The sequence below is a fragment of the Corvus hawaiiensis genome, chromosome 14 (genome assembly GCF_020740725.1).
Source record: "Corvus hawaiiensis isolate bCorHaw1 chromosome 14, bCorHaw1.pri.cur, whole genome shotgun sequence".
Lineage (NCBI taxonomy): Eukaryota > Metazoa > Chordata > Aves > Passeriformes > Corvidae > Corvus > Corvus hawaiiensis.
In genome coordinates, this window is record NC_063226.1 from 10,933,734 (window position 1) to 10,944,690 (window position 10,957).

Here is a 10,957-nt window from a genome sequence, read left to right on the forward strand (position 1 = left end):
ACATCAGCTCCACACAGGGACCAGGCATCATCCCTGGGATGCACCCCCAGCCCTAAGCCATCACAGCCCAGGGTTTTAGCAGGAGCTGCTTCCGTCCAGGAGAACACTGGATCTAAAATAAGTTACATTTCCTTCATTGTTTCTTGGCTTGAGCTTCTAAAAGTTCAAACTGTTTCTATTTTCCTGGTGTTAGTCATGCACACCAATTGGGAGCCTAACCTGTAATTCTGGCTTTGCTGCTGCTATAAAACATTCACACTGGGTTCTTCTAAACCAGGAGCAGAAACCTTTAATTTTATTCCACTAGAGGAGTTTAATCTAGGACTATGACATTTCAATTACCTAGTAATACATATTTAACACTCCCAAAATTAAACCAAGAGAAGGAAAAATGTAGTATATAAGCAACTACAAGGATTTTATTTACAGCCAGTAAAAACTCTTAATTTAGAACAAACATCTAAACAAAGACCTTACAGTAACTCCTTCTGCATGTTAGGCTGCATATTTTAGGGACTTCTGTTAAAAACATAATGTCTGAGATTTTAATTTCTCCGTAGTTTGAATTGAATCAGGGGGATGGGGAGCAGGAGAATTAGTTTGTTAGGAACAATGCATCCAGCTTGGTCAGCATACCAGGGCAGGAAGAAAAGATAAGAGACCACTGATAAGGGCAGAGGGAGTCTCAGACAGACATCCTGCGCTCAACCCAAAACTAGCTCAAACCAGTCTCGAAGCTTAAACCCAGGCCAGGGGTACAAAAGAGCATGCGTAGGGAAGAAAGGTGAAAAGTTCAGGATGATGAAGACTCCTGACTTCATCAAAAAGACCCTAGGAAGACCCCTACCAAAGCCGCCAAACCACACTGCGCAAGCGCAACGCGGATGTAAATGACTTTTGGGTTCATTATAATACGAAGCGAGGCTGGGTGGGGCTAGGTGATGAATATGTATAGGCGTGTTGAGAAACTTAATGAATATGGAACTTGTAACCCGATAAATACCGAGCTGAATGCAGCTGTCCGCACGCATGATTTTGGAGGAGCGATCCCCCGTGCGTCCCAGCGCTGGAAATAAACATACCTACTTTACTACTTCTTTAGTAGTGGAGTTCTGTCCGCTCATCAGAATTTTTGGCTGATAAGGGACAGAAAAGTCTAAAATATTGAAAATTTCCCTAAGATGGGAAAACCATTTCTGCAGGATGCTGGTCCTACTCTGGAGCACACAGATGTTCCTCATCCAGAGGGGTTCAGTGCAGCAATACGGGAAACCACTCAGGTTGTTCCCATCACTGCCAAGGAACACATGTGCTGGTTTTCAGCCTAACCTTCCATAAAATAATGGGATAAACAACAAGCTGGTAGTTTTGTCTGTCACACGAAGAACCAAAGCTTGCTACTCCCTCTTTATCTCCTGGTAGCTATAGGTCCTCTTTTGGTCTTCAGTGGGGCTGTGAATTCCCTTGGGCAGGGTGTTTCTCATTGCCCCATGCTGGTGCAGATGCTGGTCCAGCAAGGTGCTGGCCTAGAGCTTGGCAGTGCTGTACTGAAGTATGTGAAGTGCTCCATGGCTTGGCTGTCTTGAATAACTGTGTCACTAAGAAATATATTCAATTTTATATTATTTAACACCTCTGCTTTCTGTGCCTCCATAGATGGTTGTTTATTACCCACAGCCAGAGATGGTTTTGGCCCTCAGCACAATAAATCAAGCTCTTTTTAGGACAGCCTCAAGAATTTCTGGAGTGGTTTCAGCTCCCCCAGAACCACAGTGTGACTCAACATAGTGAACAGAAAACCAGACTTTCCCAGTAAGCTCCTATTTCTACACAGAAGTTATTGCTGGATATGGGTTGGTTTCTTTTTCATGGTGGTTGGTACTGGGGATCTTCAGCTTCTGGATTAACCTTGCCTTGGAGCAGGGCATTGCAGGGGAAGCAGGAGGCAGTCCTGGCTCTGGAGAGCCCACAGAATGGGTGCCTGGTGGGCTGAAATTGTTGGCAAGCAGGGGAGGGGCGATGAACAGCCAAGGGATGAAGGAAGAAATCCTGCCAGGCTGCAGGGATTTGGAAGCAGCCTTGTGGAGGCAGCTGTTCAGCGAGGTGAGGAGCTTCCTGGCTTGGGCTTACGCATGCACACTGGCCCACCACGTGCAGGATGCAGCTGGGTTTCTGCACTGCCTAAATATTTCTGGGATTTTTTTTTTTTTTTTTTTTTAAATCAATGCAGGAAATTAATGGAGGTGAGATTGGAAGTGCAGGTGTCAGCAAAGGAGCTGCTTTGTTATTTCTGACACAGAGTACAGCAGGGACTTGGAGCTGTTGGATAAACCACAACAATATCAACAATAGTCTTGGAGCTTCTTTTATTATAAATGACTACTGATGTCTCTATTAGCTTCCACAGCAGATATCAACACCTGTAGCAGGAAAGAGATTTATACCCAATAATAATGAATTCTGTGTTAGCAATGGGGACTAACTCAAATACCATTAGCTTTGCCTAATAATAAAACATAGAGGTCACATGGTGCCCTTTGAAAGCTCTGATGTGACTGTTGTGCTAAACTCACCACACTGCTCTCCTGCCTGTCAGAGCATACAACGATGTTAATGTGGTCCTCAGCAGTCTTTAGAAGAAAAGTAAAGACTGAACTTCATTAAATATAATAGCACATAATAAACTGATATTCATTTACTTAATCCTTATGCTATGAATAGCAGATATTGACCCAAATGTGAGAACAGCCTTATCCAGTGTTCTATCACCCAGCATTAATCCTTATCAGCTGTGTGGTCATGTTCAGAGATCTCCCTTGGTTATGTTTCCTGGCCACTATTAAACAAATAAATTGCTTCTGCTGCCTATAATTAAAGGCATATATTCAGCAGCAAAGAGGCACAAATGGAAGTGTACAGCAGGAAACTTCTGCACCCTGAGTTATCCTTCACATAGACCACGATGTTAGAATAAGACACACTCCCTGCTGGCAAAGAAAACGCAGAAAAGAGAATGAGATTAAACACTGACAAGCTGCAGCGCAGCCTCTGGGGTGCCGTAGGGTTACCACAGAAATACTTTGACGTACCAGCAAATACTCCTGATCTGGGAGAGCTCAGGCTCATTTGACTCCAACATCACTGTTTTTCACTGCTGTTATTCCAGCTTTTACTGCCACCCTGCACTGACACCTCTCTGACACCACCGCCACCACACCACCACCTCTCTGCCCATCTCTGTGCTCTGTCGACACCTCTTCTTGCACCAGAGTAAAGCTCATCCTGAGGAATTAGGCAGGTGGTTCAATGAGTGGGGTTTTTTGGTATATTCTTTCCATAAAAACTCAGAAGGCACATTTCAGACTTTTCTCCTGCATCTGTCCACCCAGGTTCACAGATATTCACCGTGTGCTCTTTCTGGGCATTGGAAAGAGCAGCAATGAACAATTTAATTTCCTCTGGGACCCAGAGTCTATTAAGAGAAAAAGCAGCAGAACAAGTCACTAGAAGCAAATAGTAATTATCATCAAAAGCACAGATTATATCTATATCTTTATCTATATATCTATATCTACTTGGGTTAAACTAATCCTAAGGTTTAGGCAGAAAACTATGAAAGCAGGAGAATTCAAAGCTGGGGCTGCCATGGCAACCCTGACTCATGCCATGGTGATTGGGCATTGCAGCATCTCCCTAAGACCTCCCAGCAAGTGCTGATGTGTGCTCTTCATTTTATAGGTGTTCTGTGGACAGGTAATGGAGCTGGAGAGAGCAGCTGGTGTGTTTGTGGAAGAGGATGCAAGTTTTGAGGGAAGAACTGGAAACCCAGATCTGGAGAGTACCAATACAGGCACAGGCCTGATAAATCTGGGCTCACAAGTGAGGCTGCACATGAACTCCTGAGCCCACAGCCCCAGCAAGCCATGGGACAATGAGAAGCTGGTCAGGAAGACAAAAGTTTTAGTAGTGAAGCTTGGAATACTGAAATCCCATCTGTGAACCCTAAATCAGTGCCATCTCAGGCATGGGTCCTGCCCGCAGAGCTACAACTTCCAGGTCCTGCTCTGCCCAGCAGGTACCTCTGTGCAACAGAACAGCTTCATTTTCCTCCAAGGAAAATTTCTTATGGTCATGGAAGTCCCTTCATACCACTGCGTTCCATTTGCAGTTATTCTGTGGAGGAATTGAGTCTAAACCAGAGACCAAGGGCTGATAAAATCTCAGTTAAAAACAGTTTGACCTGCTGGTTGTAGTCCAAGAGAGTCTGGGTTCTTCCTGCACCACATCAGAGAGGCAGTGCCCAGGAGAGCAGCTACAGATTATTAAATAGAGGTGTGATGACCAGGAACTGGAGAAGATGTTTTCTTCTTCTGACTGGCTTCATGTTAATTGTATATATAAAGTTATAACTTCCGGACTCCACAGTGTCTTTAGAAATCAGACTGATTTTTGTGAGCATTTTTAGAATGCAGCTGTTTCAGTGTGTATTTTGTCCAACATAGAAGATGTATGCAACATAATTCCTCCACTGTAATGTTATCATCTTTCCTATTTCTCTTTCCCTTTCAATGTAAGTGTTCTGCAAAATCATGTTAATAAAAGATATGTATTTGTTTCTCTTTCAACACTTATATTAATTTTGGATTTTTGAAATATTCACAGGTAACAAATTACCTTTTAAAATCTGACAAAATTCACTTCAAAGCAAGCCACTCACAATTGTTGCTTACAAAAACAGCCAATGCATTCTCTTTCAGTGTGCAGTCCAGCATTCATTGCTTTGATCACGATTTTTGGTGAGCTGCTATGAAGAACAAAGGCAGATGTTCAGAGAAAAACACAACTTCTGGCTCTGCTATACATTCATACACCAAGTCTGGTTCATAAAATAGCAGTGCGCTTTTAGGCATCTAGAGACAGAGTATAGAGAAAACAAAAATGTAACAATCTTATATGCATCCACTGAGCATTTTCAGACAAAAATAAAACATGGAAATTTGGAGGACAGAACATTTGCATTGGTGGCAAAGCTGAGACACAACTCATCTGCACATGCAGGAACTGTCAGCATGCCACGAAGAGCGATTAAACATCACGTCTGTGTTGTTAAATTCGTTTGTTTGTGAGAGCAGATGATTTAGTGCAAGTGAGAGCAGCAGGAAAATTCTTTGAATAGAAAGCCATGCACAGTCTGAGTTTTGGGAGGCCACTTCAAAAGACAGACAGGGCTTTCTCAACTGTTTCTTAACCCATTCAGCAGGCACTGAGTCTGCACTTCACCTTTGATTTAGTAGCTGCACTTCATCCTGCTTCACACTTTGGGCAACTGACCATAAAAATAACAAGGGTATTTCACTTCCAACAGAAAAGTTTGATGCTCTGCTTCTGGAAACAGGGAAATCCCCCAGACATTGCCAGTTTTGCTCAGCCCATCCTGGCTCCTCCTTGCCAGGGACCAGTCATTGCTGTTCAGTTCCAGGTACCATGTCCCTACACCTGTGGGATGGAGGCAGGGAGGGAGGCAGGATCCAGACTGGGCATACCCTGTGTTTGGAGCAAAAGGGCACCAACCTCCGGGTGGACATTAAACCTCTTCTTCCCACCTTTTGAGCCATGGGAAGGAGCCTCACGGCTGGATTTTCCCAGGGTGGATCTGGCCTTTGCAGAGAAAAAGCAAGCCAACCACTTCAGTTGCATAAAGCACACCCTGCTGGGCACTGCCAGGCATGGGAAGTGCACCTCCATAAGGAAGAAGTGCAGGGGCACTTCTCACTAGTTTGCTCAATGCCTCATCCAACCTGGCCTTGACACTGCCAGGATTGGACATCCATGACTTCTCTGGGCAACCTGTTCCAGTGCCTCACCACCCTCACAGTAAAGAACTTCTTCTGTATATCTAAACTAAATCTCTCCTCTTTCAGTTTGAACCCATTACTCCTTGTCCTATCACTACAGTTCCTGATGAGGAACCTTCAGAAAAAATAAGTCAGAAGACCTTCTCCTCTTAGTCACAACAGGAAAAGACCGCCCAGTCCATTCAGGGAAAATATTTTCCAGATCTGCTTTTCAGTTACGTGGGATATTTTCTTTCCTACAGCATGCCTCGTGCTGAGCACTTCCCATGCTTCCAGAAAGAAAAGGCATGCGTTATAGCATCATGTGCGCCCTATCAGTCTCATAACCTGCATGAAAACAAACCTGTTTCATAGCTGCTGGTGTAAATAGCCCAGGCACAGGGCTTGCAGTGTGACTTAGTAATAAGCAGCTGGCAAATGCCAGTGTCTGTTTCCACACCTGGCACATACAGCCACAGACAACATTGCCGTATCTCTCTTCGCTGCCACACCTTCTTCAGGAAGCATTTTGCTTTACATATTTTTGTCATTGTGTTTTCTGTGATCTGATTTGCTATTTATGAGGTTTTTATCACTGTTACCTGGGTGCCCAGAGCATTTCCTAGTGCAGGTACCCAGCTGGGTGCAGAGCATTTCCTAGTGCAGGTTTTCCACTCCCCTGTGCCCGGAAGTGGGTGTTGAACCACGTTTTACCAGTTATCTCTGTGTTTGCATTTCTCAGTGCATTTCTTCACCCCATTGCAGGATGATTTGAGTTCCCTCATAGCATTTTGCTAGCTGGGATCCTCCCCCCCTCCTCCAGTTTCCCCTGGTCCTTCTCTTTGCCAATACTCACCAAAGTTGCTCACCCCTCCTCATCCTCCTGTGACCCTCCTGGCACTTCTGCACCATTTTGGGTGCACACTGCACCCTGTGTGACCACACTTCACAAAAAGCTGCCTGTGCAAGACAGTTGTGAACACACTAAACCTCCCAGCAAGCTCTTCCTGGGACAGCACAGTGGCCAAGGTGACACTGTGATGGCTGTGGTGACAGGTGGCAAGGCAAGGTGCCTGAGTGACAGAAGTGATTCAACAGTGGTTTGCAGAACTGGGCAGGAGCAGTTCTCACAAAAAGAACCAGAAATCATGATTTACATCAATGGCTTGTCAAACAAGTTGGCAAAGATAGATGCTCCTACATGGTGCTCAAGGTATGCAGCTTTTCCTGTTTTCCTGCCTCTCTCAGACCTGCACAGGCTTGGTGCTCAGGATTTTGAATCAAAGGGACTTACCCTGTTTTATCTGACCATTGGTGTCATTCACAGTCCCACATAGTTGTCACATCTGGTCATCTTGGTCTCTTCTACTCTCACCAAACTCTGTATCCCCAGGGAGCAAGGTCATACAGAGAAGCATCTCCAAGCCGTGCAGGAAACCTCAATGTAATTCTTGGTTCAGCCACGTTTTGGGTTTCACTTTGACTGTCTTCATCCCATGGTAGACCTGGGGCCAGCAGTTCTTCCAGCACTTGTGCACATTGCTTCTCCATGTGCCCAGAGGGCACACAGGAGATTGCCCACTGTCTATGCTGCAGGATGGAATCAGCTCCAAGTCATCCCTAAAAATACTTTTTGCCCTTATGTGGATACAAATATTGCTGCTAGCAAGAATTTTTCTTGCTTCTTTCTAGTCCCGTGAGATACTTTTCTCTCTCACGGAAGATATTAGCAGAGTTCTGTAAGCTGTGAACACCTGCAACCTTGCAAAGCTTTGTTTATGATACAGTAGAAAAATATTTTGACAATGGATGTTTTAGGATTTTAGCCAATCACCCCAGGGGAGGCTGATCCTTTGACCAATTAGACTATGAAGAAAAAGGTCTATAAAAGAGTTTGTAAAATAATTAAATAAATCAATCTTGCTGCACAATTCCTGCCTGTTGGATCTTTCTTCTCCTCCCTACCACTGCGGGATACTGTAATACCCTTATTTTTTAATGTAATGATAAAAACCAGTTTTGCTTTAAAACCTTATGTCCCTAGGTGACCAGATGAATCAGGAGACTGGTGATATTTTGCAGAGGCTGAAAATCTACCTTGTATCTGTCTGCAGTGAGTATATTAAGATTTAGTGGAGCAAAGACCTATCTGCCAATATCAGCAGTGCTAGCAAATGAGCAACAGAGAGGGACTCCTATGATTTCTGAGCCTCAGAACCACAAAAGCAGCAGCAAACTCACTCAAAAAGACACAAGCCTTAATGCTTGAAGTCACCCTTGCCATGGCAAAAGACCAGGAAACTTCCACACATCAGTGGTGATTTTGGTAAGATGGTCCTGCTGAACACCATAGAGTGCTTGGGACAAGCTGATACATGAGCTCTGATTCATGGGAGGCCCTGGGGGAAGTCCATGTCCAAGCCAAAGAAGCTAAAAACTCTCATTACCTGGTCAGGATCAGAGAGGGTATGAAAGACCTTCAGCTGCTGGGCACAGGGCTCAGCTATGGTGTACTGGGACCAGTCTGCACTCACTTGGGTGTGAAATGCTGTCTTGGGGTGACTTTGTGATGTGTATCCCCTATCGCTGCCCCATGCCCAGGAATTAATTTTGTGCCTTTCTATGCCTTTAAACTGAGCCCAAGAGGGGGAAGGAAAAACTGAGCAAAACTTTTTCAAAGCAGTTTGCAGCTTGTTCAGCTTGTTCAAGGTCACACAGAGATAGCGACTTTTTTTCAGCTGCAGCAGGGGAGCGGGAGAGAAGGGAAGCACCGGCTTGCTCTTCTTTCCAGCCAGCTTTCGGCAGTTTTCTTCCCTCAGCTCGTTTTCCTTCAGAGAGTTGAACTTTTGTTTTCCTGGGACTTCGGTTTTTTCTCTTTTCTTTCTGCTGGACTGTTTCAACGTCAGAATACATTGGGAGGACTTTCCACCAAGGCCTTGGCCCTGGAGGTGGGCCCACCACCCCGTCTCTAGCTCCAAGGAGGGGGAGAGAGAGATCTATGGAAGGACTCTGAAATTTTCCCAGGTTTCTCTCAGCAGACCGAGAGCTTTTTATTATTTAGCATCATTATTTTTTTCCCTGTGCATTTGTTAAATAAATAGTTTTTATCTCTTTCACTTTCCTTCGAGGAAAATTTATTTTTTCCCAAACCTGGTGGGGGAGGGGTGGTAGTGCCTTCTCTCAGAGGATATATTTCTAAATTTGACCAAACAGGCACAAATGCATAGGCTAATGGTTGAGCAGGACATGGAAGTCAGAAAACAATTCAAGTAATTTAATTGTGTATGATTTTATGTTAGCAAATCCTAGCAAATGTACAATCTGCTATACCAAGGAGTCTGCCATTCATAAGGATTTTTACCTATGATCTCATCTTCTTCTCTATGTGGGTCTGGCTTTGGGAAAACTGGGCCAGGGACAATATTGGATGTAAGTCTGAGGATTTAACAGCTCCTTACAGAGCTGGCCATTGCAGTCCCTCCAAGCCAACACATGCCACTTCCATGGCAAGGTGAGATGAGCCCTCATGGCCATGCTGGTGCTCATCCCTGCCTGCAGCCTGGGAAAGAGTTGTGCCAGTTCTGGGGAGAAAGCAGCCAGGTCATTTGCAAACATTAATTATGACCTTTATCTTCTATCTTGGGAAACTTTGTCCCTGTTACGTCCAATTGTCCTCATGCTGATCTTTACAAGCAACACAGATAACAGCAGTCAGTCAGCCTGAAAACACTGCACAGCCCCAGCAGCGGCAGCAGCCAGCATAACCCCACCAGGAACAACAACTCCTTGTTCTGGCTCTGTCTTGGCCAGTGGGTTTCCTGATGCTTAGATAATGCCTTAGTAGTCACTATTATATTTGCCTCCATGGACAAATCGGGCTGGGCTGCGTTACTGTGGACCTGTGGTTATAATCCTCCTGATCTAGGGGCTCTATCAGCCTCTGAGAAGCCACTCTGATGCAAAAAACAAGGGGGTTTGGAGTGGAAAGGTCAAGACCACTGCAGTAAAGCCGAATTTTAATCATCGTGTAAGACCTGACTAAATACCAAAACTGGTCTTTTATTTGAGTGTTCCTTAATTCTGCAATGATGTAATTTCCTCTGCCTAATAAAATATGAAGTCATGCAGCTGCCATGAGTGACAAACTGATAAACAATTCAAGATGCTTTTCAATAGCATTTTTCTCCAGTTTCCAGAGCCATCTGCCTTCCCCAGCTAAGGTTACATCATTACTGACTTTAATAATTCAGAGGCCATCCTGTGTACTCTAATGCAATTGTCATGTTTGGCTGTCAGTTACAGCAGGAACTGTGTGCAGTGAATAACAAGTCAGCAATTTTCTGTACCAATTATTTACTCAAATTCTTCAACATTGAGAGCTTAAGGTGTATGCTAGGCTCATTCTTCCTTATTTTTAAAAAGAATCAGAAAAATTGCTCATGCATTTCCAGTGTGTCTCCTCCCTATCAGCACTTCTGCTGGTTTGGCTGAGAAGCATCATGATTTTTTAAGGGAATCAGACGATGTGGCCTCATGTCACCTGCATGTGCAAGGACATGTGTACATGTACATGCCTGCATGTGTACAACCACCTCTGTGTTGACCATTTGACACCAGTACCTGTCTCAAATACATTAAGCCTTTACTCATTTTACAAAAATAAGAGAATAGACCAAGAACTCCAATTTGTGTCAGGGCTTTTGGAAACTCTCTGCTTGTTAGAAGTCAGAAAAAGAGCTGTAACTGAGCTAAGGGAGCCAAAGAGCAAGGGGGACAGGACGTCAGTGCAGAGAATGTGGAGGGAAGCCGAAATTTATGCCCAGCCTGCCACTGTCACACGTCTTGTTGAAGGATCACGTGTTTTGGCTCAGGAGCAGGCACATATTGCTGAGCAAATATTAAAAGCAATGCAGGCTTGGGGAAAGCCTCTTTCCTCTGGGAGTGACTGTTGATCACTTATTGTTAGATGGGGGGTCAAAACCGACCAGAAGATCAGGTGAAAATTTATGGAAGGAAAATATGAGGAAAAACAAATAAGGAACCATATGATTTAATTCCTGCTGCTGGCTTAAAGCATTCATTACAGAAGTTAATGAGAAAAATTGTTTAAAAAGTTGTCATCA

At 44.3% G+C, this 10,957-nt stretch overlaps 1 long non-coding RNA gene across 1 annotated transcript; it reads left to right on the forward strand.

The window, feature by feature from the left end:
- Positions 1 to 1,020: 1,020 nt before the first annotated feature.
- Positions 1,021 to 4,631, forward strand: LOC125333490. Its single transcript, XR_007206880.1, has 2 exons — positions 1,021 to 1,812; positions 3,739 to 4,631. It is a non-coding gene; the product is annotated as an uncharacterized LOC125333490 (long non-coding RNA).
- The last annotated feature ends 6,326 nt before the right edge of the window (positions 4,632 to 10,957 follow it).